Source organism: Phyllobates terribilis, unplaced genomic scaffold (genome assembly GCF_046119375.1).
Source record: "Phyllobates terribilis strain yellow unplaced genomic scaffold, ASM4611937v1 Scaffold_3__8_contigs__length_932513732, whole genome shotgun sequence".
NCBI classification, from domain to species: Eukaryota; Metazoa; Chordata; class Amphibia; order Anura; family Dendrobatidae; genus Phyllobates; species Phyllobates terribilis.
Genome location: NW_027362763.1, coordinates 583,386,043 through 583,408,748, shown reverse-complemented (window position 1 = coordinate 583,408,748; position 22,706 = coordinate 583,386,043). Strand labels below are relative to the sequence as shown.

At 43.0% G+C, this 22,706-nt stretch overlaps 1 protein-coding gene and 1 long non-coding RNA gene across 2 annotated transcripts in view; one reads left to right on the top strand and one right to left on the bottom strand.

Moving 5' to 3' along the window:
* Positions 1 to 22,706, top strand: part of LYST (lysosomal trafficking regulator) — a 789,135-nt gene that overhangs the window by 106,201 nt on the left and 660,228 nt on the right. The window lies entirely within an intron of this gene.
* LOC141257206 (uncharacterized) overlaps positions 11,377 to 22,706 on the bottom strand; it is a 38,644-nt gene continuing 27,314 nt past the window's right edge. The window contains exon 3 of the long non-coding RNA XR_012318038.1: positions 11,377 to 11,536. This is a non-coding gene — a long non-coding RNA (uncharacterized lncRNA). The remainder of the gene's footprint in view (positions 11,537 to 22,706) is intronic.

The following is a 22,706-nucleotide window of genomic DNA, read 5'->3' as shown; positions in this document are numbered from 1 at the left end:
ATTTGCTTGAATAATTAGCGGACGCCATGTTGCGTTTGGGGAGCTCCTAATGTGCCTAAACAGTGGAAACCCCCCCACAAGTGACACCATTTTGGAAACTAGACCCCTCAGGGAACTTATCTAGATGTGTGGTAAGCACCTTGAACCCCCCAGGTGCTTCACAGAAGTTTATAACTTTGAGCCGTAAAAATAAAATTTTCACATTTTCCCCCCCCAAAATGTTTTTCAGCCCCCAATTTTGCATTTTCATAAGAAACTTGGCATCCAGATGAGCCAAGTCTCTCAATCTCACCTCATGCGCAGGAGAATTCTCCCACACTGTCAGTGACGTGCATGAGGTGAGCTGAGTTCATTGTCGGCTCATCGGGATGCCGTCACAGCCAGACACTGAGGAGCGCAAGCATGCCTGCGCTTCTCAGTGTCTGCGGGATGACAGGCTGGATGGCCGCTTTCTGCTGCCATCCAGCCTGTCATGTGAATGTAGCAGAGCTGAAGCTGTCCTGGGAACCATGGAAAGGTAAGGATGATGTTGCTTTATTATTTTACTTTTATTGCAGATCGTTGGCTTCAGCTGGAATGGGCGTGACGGTAAGTAGAGTTTAATTTAGAACAATAAAGAATTGTGTGTTTATTTCAATTAAAGGACTTTATTCTGGGTGTTGTGTTTTTTTTAAATACTTTACTAGAAATTCATGGCGGTCATGTCTAATATTGGCGTGACCCCATGAATTTCGGGCTTAGGGCCAGCGGATAATACAAAGTTGGCCCTAACCCCTTTATTACCCAGTGAGCCACCGCACCAGTGCCCTGGATGAGCTGGATACAGCGCCAGAAGATGGCACTTCTATGAATGCAACATTTTCTGGGGTGGCTGCGGACTGCAGTTCGCAGCAAGGGGGACCCACAAAGCTTGGGCCACCCTGCGCTGTGGATTCCAGCCCCCAGCTGCTTAGTTGTACCTGGCTGGACACAAAAGTAGGGCGAAGCCCACGTATATATATTTTTTTTTTTAAACTTATTTCTTGAAATTCATGAAATAATAAAAAAAAAGGGCTTCCCTATATTGTTGTGTCCGGCCAGGTACAAATAGGCAGCTGGGAGTTGGAGGCAGCCCGTTCCTGGATTCTGTACCTGGCTGGCATACAAAAATATGGCAAAGCCCACGTCAAAATTTTTGGGAAAAATTAATTAAAAATTAAATAATAATTTAGGGACTGCATCTTTATTAACCCCTCAAGTGTCATTTAGTGTTAAAATAAAGGATTTATTAAAAAAAAATTGGCGTGGGATCCCCCATAATTTTAGTCTCTAGCGGAGGTTAAGCAGACAGCTGGGGCCGATGTTTGAAGCCTGGGAAGGGGGTAATACTAGCGGAGCTTCCCAGGCTACTAATATCAGCCCTCAGCTGAATACCTAGCCTTTACTAGCTATTAAAATGGGAGACCCCCCCCCCCAAAAAAAAATGACGTGGGGTCCCCCCTAATTTAATAGCTAGCAAAGGCTAGGCAGACAGCTGGGGGCTGATATTAATAGCCCAGGAAGGGTGCCATGAATATTGGCCCCCTCCCAGCTAGAAACACCAGCCGTCAGCCGCCCCAGAAATGGCGCATAGGATGCACCAATTCTGGCACTTAGCCTCTCTCTTCCACGCTGCCCTGGTGCGGTGCTAGGGGGTAATAGTGGTGGGGTTCATGTCAGCGCCAGCTGCCATGAAGCCCAGGTTAGTAATGATGGGCGTCTATAAGACACCCCCATTACTAACCTACAAAGTGTTAAAAAGAAAAAAGACACACTACACCCAGAAAAAATAATTTATTTGAAATAAAACACACCATTTTATTTAATTCTTAGTTTACTAAAAAAAAATAGTTACCTGTCCACGTTCCTGCGCTGATCTCCCATGCACAGCTGTCACATCTGGAGATGGTGACAGCTGTGCATGGCTGCTGTAAGCTCACGCTGCCGGGAACACGTCCGCTCCCGGCAGCGTGAGCCCTGACTGAGGTCACCGGAGTGCATTCAGTCAGCGCAGCTCCGGAGACCTCCTTTACGGCACTGCTGTACCGTGGGAATTTCTCACGGTACAGCAGGGCCGTAAAGGAGCTGACCGGAGCAGCGCTGCCTGAACTCCGGCGAACCCGCTTATGCAATGGCGGGGCTGCTTTACGGCCCCGTCATTCTAGCGGCGGCAGCGGTTCAAAGCGGTCACATTCCGTGTGGCTGCTCTAAAGTGGAGATCATCGTGGGACACTCGTGAACTAGTACGGAGGGGTAAGGATAAGGTTGTGGTTTATTATTTTATATTTTATTACAGGAGATCGATGGCTTCGGGGAATTAGGTGTCTAGGTGAGTATAGGTGTATTTTTTTATTTTTTACTTTATTTTAGGCGGCGATCGGCGGGGACAGGTAATGTATAAACTAATTTATTTTAGGTAACCACTGGCCACCAATGAAATGTATTTAAAATTTATTGGGGACACAGTAGGGCAATTTAAATAGCAGGATCAGGCTGATGGGAACTACTGCTCCCATCGAGCTGATCCTGCTGGCACGAGTGGGCCTGGGACAGACATAGGCCGATGATAGTAGTAGTGTCACATCGGCCTATGTCTGCCTGCACGCACACACCAATCATGACGGGTCTGATGGTCTGGGAGGCTGACCTGTGTGGCCGTGGGAAAGTTCATGTGAGTTCATGCAATGCAGTCAAGCATGAACTCACATGAACCCTCTGAGGGCACCGCGGCCACTTCAAATGAACAGATGATCAGCATCACCTGATACCTCAGCTGTTCATTTGAAATAACCGGCGGGAAAGCACAGCACATAACGGGAAAGCCGGCGCTGAAGTCTTTTCATTGCCGGCTTCCCCGCCCGGGTCCTTCGCTCCCCGCTCCTTGGTGCTGCGCTCCCCGCCCAGTCCTAACTTACGATCGGGATGGGAGGTGGCGAGGGAAGCGGAGGATCGGGGTGGGAGGCTGCGGGGAAGCGAGTATGGGACTGAGTGATTGTTTAAAAGCCGGCGGGCGGTAAAAAGCCGCCGACTTTTAAACAATCAGGAGAATTCTCCCACACTGGGATGGCATTGAGATGACCGGCTGGATCGCAGCTGAGCGCTGCCATCCAGCTTGTCATCCTTCAGAGACACTGCAGAGCGCAGGCATTATGGGAACTTCCGATTCCGGTATCCGATATTGTAAAAATATCGGAACTCAGTATCGGAACTCCGATACAGCGAATATCGGCCGATACCCGATATTACAGTATCGGAATGCTCAACACTAGTCAACAATAAATGAAAATCAAAACTTCAATTTGCTTTATTTTCATTAGAAAAAGGTTGTACAGGTACACTTATTGGTATATACAGGCATTCTTACATAATGCACAGAAATAACTCGCATGTGCTTTACATAAATATTTACTACGACTAGAACATGTAATATTTGTTTTATCATATGAAGATGGACAGTTGCTGCATCTTTTCCTTTTTAGTCTTTTCCCAGTGCTGGTGGAGGCCATGGGTTCACGTTGTTGAGCTGCTGGATACAGTTTACTATGGCTGATGCACCTTCACTTTAGGGTTTTACGTTTCTTCCTAAAATAAATGGCATAACAGTGACTTTCCTAATTCTTCCAGGAAGAGTCTTCGTTTATGCAGTTTATTGGCATTCCAATCGTGATTTATTTCACGCCAAAAACAAATGCATTGTAGGCAGATATATCAACAGTGTTATAAAATAAAACCATTGACCACTGATTGTTTTGTGTCTGCATGTGTACTAAGCTATTAGTTCATCTAGTGTATCGACTGCCCCTTTGGTGGAATTATAATCTAATATCACCTGCGGCATTTTGTCATCTTGACTACTTACTGAATTTTCATAGTGTTCCTCGGAATGACCAGTTTTGTGTTTTTTTTGTGATTGTTAGAAATCACTGTCATATCTCCAGTAGAGTAAAACATTGAACTATGAATATCTCTTTTACCAAGGATGCCTTGCGGCAGTTCAGGCTTGCTTTTTCTTACAATGCCAAGCATTGTAAGTTTTTGTTTTGGCAACAGCTGCACCAGTTGATGTGAAGTAAAAAAAGTTGTCACATGTCACAATTTTGTCCTCTTGGTCTATATGTGAAATCTGAAACAACTCGCATACCCTGATTCTTTTCATGTTTTTCTCCAGGCTTTTTTCCGGTATATACAGTGGGTACGGAAAATATTCAGACCCCTTTTAAATTTTTCACTCTGTTTCATTGCAGCCATTTGGTAAATTCTAAAAAGTTCATTTTTTTTCTCATTAAAGTACACTCTGCACCCCATCTTGACTGAAAAAAAACAGAAATGTAGAAATTTTTACAAATTTATTAAAATAGAAAAACTGAAATATCACATGGTCATAAGTATTCAGACCCTTTGCTCAGTATTGAGTAGAAGCCCCCTTTTCAGCTAGTACAGCCATGAGTCTTCTTGGGAATGATGCAACAAGTTTTTCACACCTGGATTTGGGGATCCTCTGCCATTCTTCCTTGCAGAGGAACTGTACCTGAGCGTTTGGAGCATATGAACTGCTACTGTCACAAAGTGTCCATAAGATATATATTGTGTGAACGGCACCTACCTCGGAATGCCACAAGTTGTTCATCCACAGCTACATTTTCACCAGTATTATAGAATTTTGGAAGAATCTCTATCCATTAATCCCAAACTAATCTAATAACGGCTAGTTATTAGAGAATTATCTGATGTTAGCAGAGGATAATTCTCCTGCCTGGGCTAGAAGGCTACAAGCTCCAAATTACATTTTTGTTTTTAGACTGAATTACTTGCATCGGACTAGTTGTCTGGGTGTCGTGCCGCATCAGATTCAACTTCAGAATTCTGTGATCACTTTCCCCACCACTTATGTGGTCCTCATCTTCAGAAACTTTATCCGGTTGGATATCTTTTTAGAATCTGAGGCGTTGGCAAGATTTTTCAATTCCGCTTAACTCGATGGATGTATTCTCCACATTTTTATCTAACTTTGAAAATAATGGACATTCACCACTTTCACGGGGTAAAATCAGCATTCAGGAATAAAATAGCTCTATATGAATAAAGAGCAATAATAATAAAATCGCAGCAAACACAGACCAGTGTATCAACAAGAGCTTATATACTACAGCGTAACAGACCTGCATAGACCTGTGCTCAAAACCCATCCATCTGCAGTAATTTGCAAATGTATTGAGCACATGGTCCAGCAGAAACTGGAGAAATCGATAAACAATAGTAGATTCAATAGATAATCCACAATGATATTATTAATCGTTTGTGACTAAAAATATGGCGAGAAATCAGTATAAAACACTACCAGGTCATATTGACTTCAACAGTAAATATGTAACAATCATTATTTCCTACAAAAAAAACTTAACATAGCAAACAAAATAACACCTATCCATAAAAAAACTTGCAGTTCAGCAAGGTTAAATGCATTTACGACGGTAAAGTGGATACTAGTTTACTTAACCCCTTTACCCCCGAGGGTGGTTTGCACGTTAATGACCAGGCCAATTTTTACAATTCGGACCACTGTCACTTTGAGGTAATTACTCTGGAACGCTTCAACATATCCCCCCTGATTCTGAGAATGTTTTTTCGGAACATATTGTACTTCATGATTGTGGTAATATTTCTTAGTTATCACTTGCGTTTATTTGTGAAAAAAAACAGAAATTTGCGAAAATTTTGAAAATTTTGCAATTTTCTAAATTTTTATTTTTATGCCCTTAAATCGGAGAGATATGTCACACAAAATAATTAATAAAAAACATTTCCCACTTGTCTACTTTACATCAGCATAATTTTGGAACCAAAATTATTATTTTTTTATTAGGGAGCTACAAGGGTTAAAAGTTGACCAGCGATTTCTCATTTTTCCAACAAAATTTACAAAACCATTTTTTTTAGGGATCACATTTGAAGTAACTTTGAGGGGTCTTTATGGCTGAAAATACCCAAAATTTGTTGTGCAACTTCCCCTGAACACACAGATACCCCATATTTGGGGAAAAAACACTGTTTGGGCGCACGGCACGGTTCGGAAGAGAAGGAGCACAATTTGACTTTTTGAATGTAAAATTTGCTTGAATAATTAGCGGACGCCATGTTGCGTTTGGGGAGCTCCTAATGTGCCTAAACAGTGGAAACCCCCCCACAAGTGACACCATTTTGGAAACTAGACCCCTCAGGGAACTTATCTAGATGTGTGGTAAGCACCTTGAACCCCCAGGTGCTTCATAGAAGTTTATAACATTGAGCCGTAAAAATAAAATTTTCACATTTTTCCCCCCCAAAATGTTTTTCAGCCCCCAATTTTGCATTTTCATAAGGGTAACTGGAGAAATTGCACCATGCAGTTTGTTGTGCAATTTCTCCTGAGTAAGCAGATACCCCATATGTGGGGGAAAACCCCTGTTTGGGTGCACAGCAGGGTTCGGAAGGGAAGGAGCGCCATTTGACTTTGAATGTAAAATTTGCTTAAATAATTAGCGGATGCCATGTTGCGTTTGGGGAGCCCCTGATGTGCCTAAACAGTGGAAACCCCCAACGAGTGACACCATTTTTGAAACTAGACCCCTCAGGGAACTTATCTAGATGTGTGGTAAGCACCTTGAACCCCCAAGTGTTTTACAGAAGTTTATAACATGGAGCCGTGAAAATAAAAAAATCAAACTTTTTCCACAAAAATTATCTTTTGGCCCCAATTTTTTTATTTTCACAAGGGTAAGAGGAGAAAGTGGACCCCAAAAACTTTTGTGCAATTTCTCCTGAGTAGGTCAATACCTCATATGTGGGGAAAATACAGTGTTTGGGCGCATGGCAGAGTTCAGAAGGGAAGGAGCACTGTGTGACTTTTTGAACGCAAAATTGGCTGGAATCTAGAGTGGACGCCATGTCTCGTTTGGAGAGCCCCTGATGTGTCTAAATAGTGGAAACCCCCCCACAAGTGACCCCATTTTGGAAACTACACCCCTCAAGGATTTTCTCAAGGGGTATAGTGAACATTTTGAACCCAGAGGTACGACACAGAATTTGATAACATAAGGTCATCATATTGAATAAGTTGTCATTAGTCTTGAGCTCAAGTGCTCACTACTTGAGTTTGCATCGCCTGCATGTTTCACGGTCATTAGACACCCCACAGAAAACATGCGGGGATCGCTAGTGCATGGCAGGCAATGCCCGCCAAGTTTTTTTTGGCCACGAAGCATATGGGGCAGAGACTCAAGCATGTCACTCGAGCACCCGCGATACTCAGAGCATTCCCGAGCACCCGATGCAAACTCAAGTAGCGAGCACTTGCGCTCAACACTAGTCACCATATTGTCGGCATTTTTTTTTTTTTTTTTACTTTTGAAATAAATCTCAACCCCAACCCTAGCCCAACCCTAACCCGAGAGTTTATTTTTTACGCCGTTCCTCGTGCTGTATAAGTGATTAGACCACTTTATTCTTCGAGTCGGTCCGATTACGGCGATACCAGAATCCTATCTGGTTTTTATGATTGACAGCTGTCACACACTAAAAGACGCATTTTTTTGTAGAATCTTGTTTTTGCATCGCCATATTTTGAGAGCTATATTTTTCCATATTTTGGCCGACAGTCATGTGACGGCTTGTTTTTTGCGGAATGAGTTGACATTTTTATTGGTGCCATTTTCAGGCATGTGACATTTTTTGATCGCTTTCTATTCCAATTTCTGGGAGGCAGAATAAACAAAAACCAACAATTCAGGAATTGTTTTTTTTTTTATGCTGTTCCGCGTGTGGTAAACTTTATAAAGTAGCTTTACTTTTCGGGTCAGTACGTTTACTGCGGTACCACATTTATATAGTTTTTCTATGTTTTGGCGCTTTTACACAATAAAAGCTATTGTATAGGAAAAATTCTTTTTTTGCATCGCTTTATGCTGAGAGCTATAACTTTTTTATTTTTCAGCTGATGGAGCTGTATGGCAGCTTGTTTTTTGCAGGACAAGATGACGTTTTCAGCGGTAACATTTTTATTTATATTCGTCTTTTTGATCGCGTGGTGTTCCATTTTTTGTTTGGCGGTATGATGATAAAGCATTGTTTTTTCTTTTATTTTTTTTTACCGTGTAAACTAAAGGTGTTAACTAGTGGGACAGTTTTATAGGTCAGGCCGTTTCAGACGCGGCGATACCAAATATGTGTACTTTTATTGTGGGTGTTTTTTTTCATAATATTTATTGATGGGTACATTATATTTTTATTTTTGGTGGCTTATTTTTTTTATTTTTTTTTTAATATTTTTACAATTTTTTTTTTTCACTTTCTGACATTTTTTTTTTACTGTTATTCTTTGTCCCACTATGGGACTTTCACTTTTTTTATTCTGATCGCCTGTATAGCATAGGGATGGAGCACCATCCCTGTTCTATACAGGCTGTCAGCGCTGCAGATGCAGAAGATATTTTGGTAATGCACTGCGCATGACCAAAATATCTTCCTCCTATCTGGTGACCCGGCTGTTGTCATGACGACATCGGGTCGTCATGGCAACATCTGGGAAGCGCGGCAGACAGCGCTGGAGGCCGGCAGGAGAGGTGAATATCCCGATCACCTCCCCTTGCCACCGCAATGCTGCGATCGACTTCGATCGCAGCATTGCGGGGGTTAATGTGCCGGGAGCGGTGTGGGACCGCTCCCAGCACATAGCACCGGGTGTCAGCTGGGATGTCAGCTGTGACAATCAGCTGACACCCGGTGGCGATCGCGCCCGCACAGCATGTGTGCAGGCGCGATCGGAAAGACGTATTAATACTTGTCAAGCTCTCAAAGCCCAGGGCGCATATACGTATTAATACGTCTTGGGCTTTAAAGGGGTTAAAGGAATTGTTCACTACTATTTAAAATGCCCCCAATGTATTTAAACTTTGCAGACCAGTGTTTTTGTGAATACCTTTCCTTGTCTTTATTGCCTGTGAGTGGCGCTATCGCTGTCCGCTCACAGGCTTCACGTGACCCCCTGCTGCAGCAGGCTCTGACATCTGCTGATGTCAAGTCAGGCGAGACTCAGTGACGCGGTACCCGCAGTGGATGCTGGGCTGTGGGCGGGGTTACCCCGCACATCACACCCAGCATCCATAGCGCGCTTTCCCTCTCCTTCATTCATTAGGAAAGCGCTGCTTACAGTCAATAAAGACAACGAAAGGTATTTACTAAAACACTTATCTGCACAGTTTAAATGCATTGGGGGCATTTTAAATAGTAGTGGACAACTTCTTTAAATTTATTCATAGGTAATCAAAGTACACTGTGTGCAGAATTATTAGGCAAATGAGTATTTTGATCACATGATACTTTTTATACATGTCCTACTCCAAGCTGCATAGGCTTGAGAGCCAACTACCAATTAAGTAAATCTGGTGATGTGCATCTCTGTAATGAGGAGGGGTGTTGACTAGTGACATCAACACCCTATATAAGGTGTGCTTAATTATTAGGCAACTTCCTTTCCTTTGGCAAAATGGGTCAGAACAGAGATTTGACGGGCTCTGAAAAGTCCAAAATTGTGAGATGTCTTTCAGTGGGATGCAGCAGTCTTGAAATTTCCAACCTTTTGAAGCGTGATCACCGAACAATCAAGCGTTTCATGGCAAATAGCCAACAGGGTCGCCAGAAGCTTGTTGGCCAAAAAAGGCGCAAAATAACTGCCCATAAATTGAGGAAAATCAAGTGTGAAGCTGCCAAGATGCCATTCGCTACCAGTTTTGCCATATTTCAGAGCTGCATCGTTACTGGAGTATCAAAAAGCACAAGGTGTGCGATACTCAGGGACACGGCCAAGGTAAGGAAGGCTGAAAAACGACCACCTTTGAACAAGAAACATAAGATAAAACGTCAAGAATGGGCCAAGAAATATCTTAAGACTGATTTTTCAAAGGTTTTATGGACTGATGAAATGAGAGTGACTCTTGATGGGCCAGATGGATGGGCCAGAGGCTGGATCAGTAAAGGGCAGAGAGCTCCACTCCGACTCAGACACCAGCAAGGTGGAGGTGGGGTACTGGTATGGGCTGGTATCATCAAAGATGAACTTGTGGGAACTTTTCGAGTTGAGGATGGAGTGAAGCTCAACTCCCAGACCTACTGCCAGTTTCCGGAAGACAACTTCTTCAACCAGTGGTACAGGAAGAAGTCGGTATCGTTCAAGAAAAACATGATTTTCATGCAGGACAATGCTCCATCACATGCATCCAACTACTCCACAGCGTGGCTGGCCAGTAAGGGTCTAAAAGAAGAAACAATAATGACATGGCCCCCTTGTTCACCTGATCTGAACCCCATAGAGAACCTGTGGTCCATCATAAAATGTGAGATCTACAGGGAGGGAAAACAGTACACCTCTTGGAACAGTGTCTGGGAGGCTGTGGTGGCTGCTGCACGCATTGTTGATAGAAAACAGATCAAGCAACTGACAGAATCTATGGATGGAAGGCTGTTGAGTGTCATCATAAAGAAAGGTGGCTATATTGATCACTATTTTTGGGGGTTTTTGTTCTTGCATGTCAGAAATGTTTATTCCTAAATTTTGTGCACTGATTTTGATTTACCTGGTGAAAATAAACAAGTGAGATGGGATTATATTTGGTTTTTATTAAGTTGCCTAATAATTCTGAACAGTAATAGTTACCTGCACAAACAGATATCCTCCTAAGATAGCCAAATCTAAAAAAAAACCTACTCCAACTTCCAAAAATATTAAGCTTGGATATTTATGAGTCTCTTGGGTTGATTGAGAACATAGTTGTTGATCAATAATAAAAATAATCCTCTAAAATACAACTTGCCTAATAATTCTGCACAGTGTATTGAGCATGTATATTGTGAACATAGGTTACAAACGGCATATTTATTGTACCTTTTTTTATTATTGTTTCCAAATATATATAAGAAGGATTATTATTGTTGCATTCACATTTGATCCCTTGATCCTTCTAATTATATGTAAATGTTATATTTATAAACGAAAACCAATTTATATAGTCATTCGGTATATCTTAACAAAAATGCTACTACATCAGTAGCTAATTTTGTACTATAGCCATTGTGCTTCAACAAAAATGTTAGTGTATTGATATCTTGTTGTGAGTCCAGAATGTTTTTAAAATTTACTAGGTATTAACTTAGTTACGTCAATGTGTCCCTTACATGTGTCCCTTACATGCATCTGTTTTTAATTAACATGATTGCAATTTTTAATATTCATTATTGATCTCTTCGCTTTTTTTCGGGTAACAATCACAACACTGAAAATGGTTAATAACTTACATGAAGAGGTAGAAGGATTTGCACAAACCTGTATACATATAGTTGACAGTTTTTCAAGATGTTCGCAACATCCTTCCTACCGAGTTTGTTAAAATCTGCGAGTGTACTTGGAAGAATTGATGGTGTTTTGAAGGCAATGGGCTGTCATCCCAAATATTGACATATTTCCTCTTTTGTTCATTCAGTTTGCATTCTGTTAAAAAATAAAGAATTAACATTTATTATTTTTTACGAATTCTTACTTTGCAGCATTTATTCTACACCTGCTGAAAACTTTTGCACTGTATGTGTATATACGAGGGGCGTTCATTAAAGATTTCCCCTGACCCACTTCCTGTGGACTGAGAGCATTGAAACTTGGCACAGTTATTAGTCCTTCTCTACATAGGTGCCACCTAGGGACACACACTTCTCCCATCTCTTTAAGCGACTGTAAACACCTCGCTTGTAGAAGTTGACAGGTTGCTCCAAAAGCCATGTTGTGACTAAGGAAATCAGAGTCTCAGCATCTGGAAAATGCTTGCCCTTCAAAAATAACTTCATTTTTGAGAAGAGCTGGAAGTCCGATGGTGCGAGGTCGAATGAATAAGGGGGATGCGGTAGAATTTCAAAGCCACAGGAGCATGCTTCCATTTGGGCAACATGTGAGTTGTAAACTGGTGCATTGTCTTGCAGAAGGTGAGCATGCCACGTCTCTTGGTTTTGTTGGCCTCACGCAATTTCTGCAGCAGTGAAGCATAGTGTGCCCCAGTGATCATGGTACCCCTTGCTAGGAAATCCATCAATACTACTCCGTGCTGGTCCCAAAATACTGTGAACATAACCTTGCCTGCCGAGGGTTGGGCATGTGCCTTTTGGAGGCGGTGAGTCATGATGCTTCCATTGCATCAACTGGACTTTAGTCTCAGGATCATAGTGATGGACCCAGCTTTCACCCTGTGTGATCAGTCTGTTGAAAAAGTCCTCTTGGTTTCCTTGGCACATTGTCAATAGAGCCTGAGAGCATTCTACTCGTTCCTGCTTCTGGAAAGGTGTGAGCCGCCGGGGAACCCAGCGAGCGGATACCTTATGCATTTGAAGATGGTCTTGGATGATTTTTTCCACGGACCCCACACTAATCTTGACATTTTGAGCTACATGGCGAATGGTTACCCGGCGATTTTCCAAAATGGCGACCTCCACTTTGCTGGATGGTGTGTTCATCAATAGCAGAGTGGGGTCGCCCTCGAGTTGGAGTTGTTTGCACCGAAGTTTGACCACATTTCAATTGATGATGCCAGTTTTTGACTACATCATATGATGGGGAATCATCACCATAAACCTCTTTCATCTCATCGAACGTCTCCTTTGGTTAGTGGCCTTTCAAGTAAAAGAACTTGATGACTGCTCTGTATTCCACTGGGTCCATTATCAAACCTCACACCACTTCAGCACCTGTAAAATCAAGACCTTTATCAGTTCTGAGTTGCAAATTGGCACGTAACCTATAGAGACCTATATCATTACACATGTGAAGTTTCAGCGTCCTGTGATAAATAGAAGTGGGTCAGGGGAAATCTTTAATGAACGCCCCTCGTATGTACATATACATTATGCTATATTATATTTTCATGAAAATGCCTCATTCAGACATCCGTTTTTCTCACGTATGAGAAAAACAGACCGTTTATTTTCAGCAGCGTATAGTCCAAGTGTCATCAGTTTTTCTCGTATGTTGGGCGGGAAACAGTTTCTGCATCTTCTCCTTTTACAACAGTCAAAATCAGATCGCACTTGGATGTCATCGGAGTGCAGTCTGATTTTTCACAAACCTATAGACTTGCATTTCCGATTTTGAGTTGACACTCTATCAAAATCGGACATGTCTCTGTGATTTTGAGCAGACTGCTCTGTCCGCGAAAAATTACCGACATGTGTATAGTCTCATAGACTGTTACACGTACGATTACTATCCGTGAAAACCAAGAATGGCACTTATATGAGGGTATCTGACTTATGAATGAGCCCTAACTAGGGTGGTGAAACTTGCTTTAGTCTTATCTCCTTGGCAGTCTTACTGGTAAACACCTGACATGCGACTGCCTGATTCCTTTGACACCTGTTTTAAAGTGATGTCACCTGAAAATGACCCATTGTTTAAATCAAGTTTTAGTGTTAATCATATTTTTGGAAGGAAATCTTGGAAATATTAATTTTCCATTTTCTATGTCAATATCTGTTTAAGTGAAAAAAATCTTTTATTTTCACTCTGGTCTCTAAGGGCTTATTTATATGCCAATATTTGGCTTAAGTATTTGTAAATTATTGGGAGTGGTTCCTTTCTACAAAAGCTATAACTGAAAGATTCTCACCTCTTCTGTTTTTTTTTGGAAACTACTTTTAGTTTTCTCTTATAAATGAAAATACAGAATACTGACTTGTGAATAAGGCCCAAATATCCTTATTGGCTGACACTTTCTGTGCGGTAGAGGTCACTTTTCAGCAGTAATTGCATCATCACAGGTTAGATTACGACGACAGGTGAGACCTTCTATTTAGGTATCACATTATAAGACATCTCCTCCCTCTTCTACAATGACCACTGCACATGTAAATGCATATTCCTAGAAGTCACTCTAGTTGAATCCAATTAATCTTCTCCAGTCTGCTTCTTCTTATGGTCTATGTGACTGCTGTAAGGCGTATCTTAAAATGCTGCCCCTTTGTCATGTAGAGAAAATAGCATACAATAAACTATTTTCAAGATTTTCCCATCTGATATTCTAATGAACATTTTAAACTAGACTGAAATAATTGAGCTGGAATTCTAAAATAATCCTTTTAATGTTAGATGGATTCATTTTCAAGTCTTAATTTACACCGATTCTGAAAAGGATTTTTTAATGAAGTATGCAAGCTTCATAAGGTTACAAAATCTATTTAATAAACTTTTGTAGATTGACTTCTTGTGATCTTTGGTGGGTGGTTCTTAAATGGAACCTTTCATGTTGCCAAATGCTGTTAATTTGCAGGTTAATAGCATTACAATGTTTGGCGGCTGCTTTACTGAAAGAGTTGCTACCGGACGAAAATAAACGTATTTTCTCCCAGTAGCTGCTGGCATTCAGAGGCATGTATGAATCTCCTACATTCACCACTATGTACACAGTGCACAGCGAATAGCGGCTGTGAGCACGCCCGACACTTTGACAGCTCGCTGTGAAGTGCATCTGTACAGAGCGAGCTGTGAATCAAAACGCCAGGGCGTTCTTACAACCGCTGCTCACAATGCTGTCAGTGATGACCTAATGAGGTGCCGGCTGTCAGTCAATTCCGGGGCGTTGTTACAGCTACTGCTCTCTATGCACAGAGCCGTGACCGAAACGGTGTCTGCACCACTCCTATAACTGAAGAGCAAGGTTTCCGGGGGAATTAAGTTAATTTCTTCCTGGCAGTGCGGCAGTCGTACGGTGTAAGAACGCTATTAACCTTCAGATTAACCCCATGTCTACAGGTTAATAGCGTTTTTTCATGAAAGATTTCCTTTAACTCCTTAATGCTTTATCTAGTTTTCATCTTCCTGACCTGGCCAGATTTTGCAAATCTGGCATATAACTTTGTGGTAATAACTCTGGCATGATTATATTTCGTGACATGTTTTACTTCATGTTGATATTAAAAATAAGGTTGACGTGATTTGCATTTATTTATGAAGATATCTCAAATATGGCAAAAATTTGGAAAGATTCACAATTTTGAAACTTTTCAATTTTTATACTCTTAACTCCGTCACGACCTTTGACGTACATGTATGTCAGTGGTCGTGTCCCCGATGCATCAGATAATGGCTGATTTAATTAGCCATAATGTACCTTAACAGCCACAGGTGGAGCGGAGAGCTGCCTGCCCCTATGAAGCTATGAAATGCCGCTATCAATCTGACAGATGGGTTGCCATGACAACCAGGAGTCCCCCACGTTTGTCATTACGATACTCCTGTGAAAGCCAGCATTTAATAGATTGTGATCATAGATATATATTGCACAAGCGATCAGACGATTGCAGCTTTAAGCCTCCCAAGAAGACTATTAAGTACAAAGTATTAAGATATATATATTTTTTTAAGTAATATAAAAAAAAACACAAGTTCAAATTACTCCCTTTTACCTCATGAAAAATAAAACTATTAAAAAATAAATAAAAAAATACAGATATTTGATATCACTGCATTCTTAAGAGTCCAATCTATCACAATATAAAATAAATTAATCCGACTGGTAAACAGCGCAATGAGAAACTAAATAGAAACTCTAGAAAGCATACATTCCCTCACTGTATATATGTATGTATTTGGTACGCTTCCTTTTTTTGCAAGTTTTCCCACTTAAAAAGAATGGAGAGCTCTGTAATTTTTTTTTGTAGGTACACTTCAACTGTGAGAGACGGAATCTAAAAAGAAAAAAGCAGAAAATTACATTGTATGAATTTTTAAATAATTAAATTGCATTTTATTCCATGAAATAAGTATTTGATCACCTACCAACCAGCAAGAATTCTGGCTCTAACAGACCTGTTGGTTTTTCTTTAAGAAGCCCTCCTAGTCTGTACTCATTAACTGTATTAATTGCACCTGTTTGAACTCGTTACCTGTATAAAAGACATCTATCCACACACTCAATCAATCACACTCCAACCTCTCCACCATGGCCAAGGCCAAAGAGCTGTCTAAGGACACCAGGAACAAAATTGTAGACCTGCACAAGTCTGGGATGGGCTACAAAACAATAGGCAAGCAGCTTGTTGAGAAGGTAACAACTGTTAGCCAATTATTAGAAAATGGAAGAAACATAAGATGACTGTCAGTCTACCTTGTTCTGAGGCTCCATGCTAGATCTCACCTCATAGGGTAAGGATGAATCTGAGTGAGATCAGGAATCAGCCCAGTACTACACGGGAGGACCTGGTCAATGACCTGAAGAGAGCTGGGACCACAGTCTTCAAACATTACCGTTAGTAAGACATTACGCTGTCATGGATTAAAATCTTACAGGGCACGCAAGGTCTCCCTGCTCACCCCAGCTTATGTCCAGGCCTGTTTGAAGTTCACCAGTGACCATCAGGATGATCCAAAGGAGGCATAGGACAAGGTCATGTGGTCAGGCGAGACCAAGCTAGAAATTTTTGGTATCAACTCCACTCGCCTTGTTTGGAGGAAGAAGGTTGAGTACAACCCCAAGATGACCGTCCCAACCTTTGAAGCAGTGTGGGTGAAACCTCATACTTTGGGAGTGCTTTTCTGCAAAGGGGACAGGATGACTGCATTGTATTGAAGGGAGGATAGATGGGGTCATGTATCGTGAGATTTTGGGCAATAACCTCCTTCCCTCAGTAAGAGCATTTAAGATGGGTCTTTGCTCGGGGCTTCCTCTTCCAGCATGACATGACCCGAAACACACGGCCATGGCATCAAGAGTGGCTCCGTAAGAAGCATTTCAAGGTCCTGAAGTGGCCTAGTCAGTCTCCAGATCTCAAAGTAATAGAAAATCATTGGAGGGAGCTGGAACTCTGTTGCCCCACAACAGCCCTGAAACCTGAAAGATCTGGAGAAGATCTGTATGGAGGAGTGGGCCTAAATCCCTGCTGCAGTGTGTGCAAACATGGTCAAGAACTACAGGAAACGTCTGACCTCTGTATTTGCAAACAAAGGTTTCTGCACCAAATATTAGCTTCTGTTTTGCTTTTGTATCAAATACTTATTTCATTAAATAAAATGCATATTAATTATGTAAAAATCATTCAGTGTGTGTGTGTGTGTGTGTGTGTGTGTGTGTATATACACACACAGATATACTCCGTAAATATATTATAATATATAAAGAATATATTCATGGAGTATATCTATATAGATACAGTTGTGCTCAAACGTTTACATATACCGGCAGAATTTTTCCTTTCTTGGCCTTGTTTCAGAGAATATGAATGATAACAAAAAAACTTTTTCTCCATTTATGGTTATTGGTTGGATGAAGCCATTTTGTTACTCTCACGCCCGGACTAACTGGCGTGAGCGTGGTTAGTGATCCCACTGGACCATGAACCGAGGAGTGCCTAAGTATCAACTCGATCCGATCAAGGTCACATGGCGGCTCAGTCGACTCCGTGAACCAGGGAGGAACCGAGCAGAGGGACCAGGTGCTACTCCAGGTCAGACCCCGGTCACAGCTGTTGACCCACACCGGGGAATGCAGGAACAGGCAGTTTAGGCTGGCATACAGAGAGGTGGGTACTGGCAGGCACTGCTGGTATGAAGACAGGTGGGTATTGGCAGGCACGGCTGGCATGCAGACAGGTAGGCACTGGCAGGCACAGCTGGCATGCAGACAGGTGGGCACTGGCAGGCACGGCTGGCATGCAGACAGGCGGGTACTGGCAGGTAGGAACGCAGGCAGGATAGGGACCAGTACAGACTGGGACACAGGAACGGAGCCGCAGGTGCGGTGGACAGCTGAGCGGAGCGAAACCGCAGATGCGGTGAACAAGCAGAGCGGAGCGAAACCGCAGGTGCGGTGAACAAGCAGAGCGGAGCGAAACCGCAGGTGCGGTGAACAAGCAGAGCGGAGCGAAACCGCAGGTGCGGCGAACAAGCGGAGCGAAACCGCAGGTACGGCGAACAAACGGAGCGGAGCAAAACCGCAGGTGCAGCGAACAAGCGGAGCGGAGCAAAACCGCAGGTGCGGCGAACAAGCGGAGCAAAACCGCAGGTGCGGCGAACAAGCAGAGCGGAGCAAAACCGCAGGTGCGGCGAACAAGCAGAGCACGGTGAACAAGTAGAGAGGAGCAAAACCGCAGGTGCAGCGAACGAGCAGAGCAAAACCGCAGGTGCGGTGAACAAGCGGAGCAAAAACGCAGGTGCGGCGAACAAGCAGAGCGGAGCAAAATCGCAGGTGCCGCGAAGAAGCAGAGCGGAGCAAAACCACAGGTGCGGTGAACAAGCAGAGCGGAGCGGAACCGCAGGTGCGGCGAACAAGCAGAGGGGGCGAACAAGCAGAGCAGAGCAAAACCGCATGTGCGGCGAACAAGCAGAGCGGAGCAAAACCGCAGGTGCGGCGAACAAGCGGAGGAAAAACCGCAGGTGCGGCGAACAAGCAGAGCGGAGCAAAACCGCAGGTGCGGTGAACAAGCAGAATACAGCGGAACCGCAGGTGCGGTGAACAAGCAGAACACAGCGGAACCGCAGGTGCAGTAAGCAAGCAGAGCAGAACAGAGCAGAAGGTGCAGGCAGACAGGACTGGGCTCTGTTCACATGGAACAGACTGGAAAATACAGGAAGATAGCTAGAAACACAGGAGGTAGATACGGAGGCAGGGAAACGGGACAAGCAGAACCAGATACACCAAGGTACTTACAATGAAGTAGCGAGTGGACACAAAACTCACAAACAGAAGTACAGAGACAACGAGTTGGAGTTAGGTGCAGGTTCAGACACTGCAGGAAAAGGGAAGGTTCGGACATAGAGACAAACAGGTAATGGGCTAGGACACTGTTCAGACAAAAACTAAACCAGAAACAAGATACAGGTACGAGCCTGGGAACTCAGCCCCCAGGGTGGCGGAAACAGACTTGAAGACACAGATACAGACAACAGGCCTGGGTATACAGCCCCCAGGGTGGCGGAACAGACAAGATACAGGACAGGACCTGGCAACTCAGTTGCACAGAACACACTGAATGAAAGTGTTGCTCAGGCACCCCCTAGTGGGTGGAGGGGGTTTACGTATCCAGTGACTCACAGCAATAGGCTGGGGAGGCATTAGGAGTGCGCACACAGTAACTATAAGAATCAGGCAGTAGCCGCGCCGCCGCCCTAAGCAATCAGACAAAAGACACAGCAGGTACTGGAGCAAAGTGTGTAGCCTGGATTGATAGGGAAGATGGCGGTCTTGCATGGTGGGAGGTGGTAAGCCATGCCAGCACGCCGCCAGGGATGTTACACATTTATTGTCAAACTGCTGTGTTTTCTCTTTTTAAATCTTAATGACAACCAAAAACATCCAAATGACCCTGATCAAAAGTTCACATACCCCAGTTCTTAATACTGTGTATTACCTCCTCTAACATCAATGACATTTTTTCAGATTTGTAAAACTGCCCATTCTATTTGGCAAAAACCCTCCAGTTCCTGTAAATCCCTGGGCTGTCTAGCATGAACTGCGCGCTTGAGATCTCCCTAGAATGGCTCAATGATATTGAGGTCAGAAGACTGAGATGGCCACTCCAGAACCTTCACTTTGTTCTGCTGTTGCCAATGACAGGTCGACTTGGCCTTGTGTTTTGGATCGTTGTCATGTTGGAACGTCCAAGTACGTCCCGTGCGCAGCTTCCGGGTTGATGAGTGCAAATTTGCCTCCAGTATTTGCTGATAACGTGCTGCATTTATCTTTCCTTCAACTTTTACCAAGTTTCCTGTGCCTTTGTAGCTCATACTTTCCCAAAACATCAGCGATCCACCTCCGTGCTTTACTGTAGGAATGCTGTTCCATTCATTATAGGCCTTGTTGACCTCTCTCCAAATGTAACGTTTATGGTTGTGACCAAAAAGTTCAATTTTGGTCTCATCACTCCAAATTACCTTGTTCCAGAAGTTTTGAGGCTTGTCTGTGTGCTGTTTGGCGTATTGTAGGCGAGATACTTTGTGGCATTTGCGAAGTAATGGCTTTCTTCTGGTGAATAGACCATGCAGCACATTTTTCTTCAAGTGCCTCCTCATTGTGCATCTTGAAACAGCCACACTGCTAGTTTTCATTGAGTCCTGAATTTCAGGTGATGTTATTTGTGGATTGTTCTTTGCATCCCGAACAATTTTTTTCCTGGCTTTTATGGCTAAAATTTTTGTTGGTCTACCTGACCTTGGTTTGGTTTTTACAGAGCCCCTAATTTTCCATTTGTTAATCGCAGTTTGAACGCTGCTGACTAGCATTATCAATTCCTTGGATATTTTTTGTATCCATTTCCTGTGTTATACAGTTCAACTACCTTTTTCCGTCGATCCGTTGACAATTATTTTTCTTTCCCCATGAATCACAATCCAGAAACATCAGTGGCTAGATGAAAGATGCAAGGGTGTGTTTGGATCCCAGAACCTCACTCAGCTTTTATGCACACACACTGATTAAAAGCAAAAAATTCACAGGTGAGGATGTTACCTTTAGTAGCCATTGAAACCCATTTGTGTCAAATTCTGTGCATGTTATCAGAACCAAATCACCAGGGTATGGGAACTTTTGATCATGGTCATTTGGATGTTTTTGGTTGTCACTAAGATTTAAAAAGAGAAAACACAGTAGTTTGACAATAAATGGCTTCACCCAACCAATAACCATGAGTGGAGAAAAAGTTTTTTTGATATCATTCATATTCTCTGAAACAAGGCCAAGAAAGGAAAAATTCTGACAGGGTATGTAAACTTTTGAGCACAACTGTATATACAGTATATACACACTATATAAATATGTATAAATATACACTGCTCAAAAAAATAAAGCGAAGACTCAAATAACACATCCTAGATTTGAATGAATGAAATATTCTCATTGAATACTTTGTTCTGTACAAAGTTGAATGTGCGGACAACAAAATCACACAAAAATCATCAATGGAAATCAAATTTATTAACCAATGGAGGCCTGGATTTGGAGTCACCCCCAAAATTAAAGTGGAAACACACTACAGGCTGATCCAACTTTGATGTAATGTCCTTAAAACAAGTCAAAATGAGGCTCAGTATTGTGTGTGGCCTCCACGTGCCTGTATAACTTCCCTACAATGCCTGGGCATGCTCCTGATGAGTCTCAGTATTGTGTGTGGCCTCCACGTGCCTGTATGACCTCCCTACAACGCCTGGGCATGCTCCTGATGGGGTTGCGGATGGTCTCCTGTGGGATCTCCTCCCAGACCTGGACTTAAGCATCCACCAACTCCTGGACAGTCTGTGGTGCAATGTGACGTTGGTGGATGGAGCGAGACATGATGTCCCAGATGTGCTCAATCGGATTCAGGTCTGGGGGACTGGCGGGCCAGTCCATAGCTTCAATGCCTTCATCTTGCAGGAACTGCTGACACACTCCAGCCACATGAGGTCTTGCATTGTCCTGCATTAGGAGGAATCCAGGGCCAACCGCACCAGCATATGGTCTCACAAGGGGTCTGAGGATCTCAGCTCGGTACCTAATGGCAGTCAGGCTACCTCTGGCGAGCACATGGAGGGCTGTGCGGTCCTCCAAAGAAATGCCACCCAACACCATTACTGACCCACTGCCAAACTGGTCATGCTGAAAGATGTTTCAGGCAGCAGATCGCTCTCCACGGCGTCTCCAGACTCTGTCACATATGCTCAGTGTGAACCTGCTTTCTTCTGTGAAGAGCACAAGGGTGCCAGTGGTGACTTTGCCAATCCTGGTGTTCTGTGGCAAATGCCAAGCGTCCTGCACAGTGTTGGGCTGTGAGCATAACCCCCCATCTGTGGACGTCGGGCCCTCATACCACCCTCATGGAGTCGGTTTCTAACCGTTTGTGCAGACACATGCACATTTGTGGCATGCTGGAGTTCATTTTGCAGGGCTCTGGCAGTGCTCCTCCTGTTCTTCCTTGCACAAAGGCGGAGGTAGCGGTCCTGCTGCTGGGTTGTTGCCCTCCTACGGCCCCCTCCACATCTCCTGGTGTGCTGGCCTGTCTCCTGGTAGCGCCTCCAGCCTCTGGACACTACTCTGACAGACACAGTAAACCTTCTTGCCACAGCTCGCATTGATGTGCCATCCTGGATGATCTGCACTACCTGAGCAACTTCTGTGGGTTGTAGAGTCCGTCTCATGCTACCACGAGTGTGAAAGAACAACCAAAAGTGACCAAAACATCAGCCAGAAAGCATTGGTACTGAGATGTGGTCTGCGGTCCCCACCTGCAGAACCACTCCTTTATTGAGTGGGTCTTGATAATTGGCAATAATTTCCATCTATTGTCTATTCCATTTGCACAACAGCATGTGAAATTGATTGTCAATCAGTGTTGCTTCCTAAGTGGACAGTTTGATTTACTTGGAGTTATATTCTGTTGTTTGAGTGCTCTGCTTATTTTTTTGAGCAGTGTGTATGTGTATATATGTATAAATATATATATATATATATATATATATATATATATATATATATATATATATATATATATATATAATATATACACAGTGCAGACACACCTTCTCATTTAAAGATTTTTCTGTATTTTCATGACTATGAAAATTGTACATTCACACTGAAGGCATCAAAACTGTGAATTAACACGTGGAATTATATACTTAACAAAAAAGTGTGAAACTACTGAAGATATGTCTT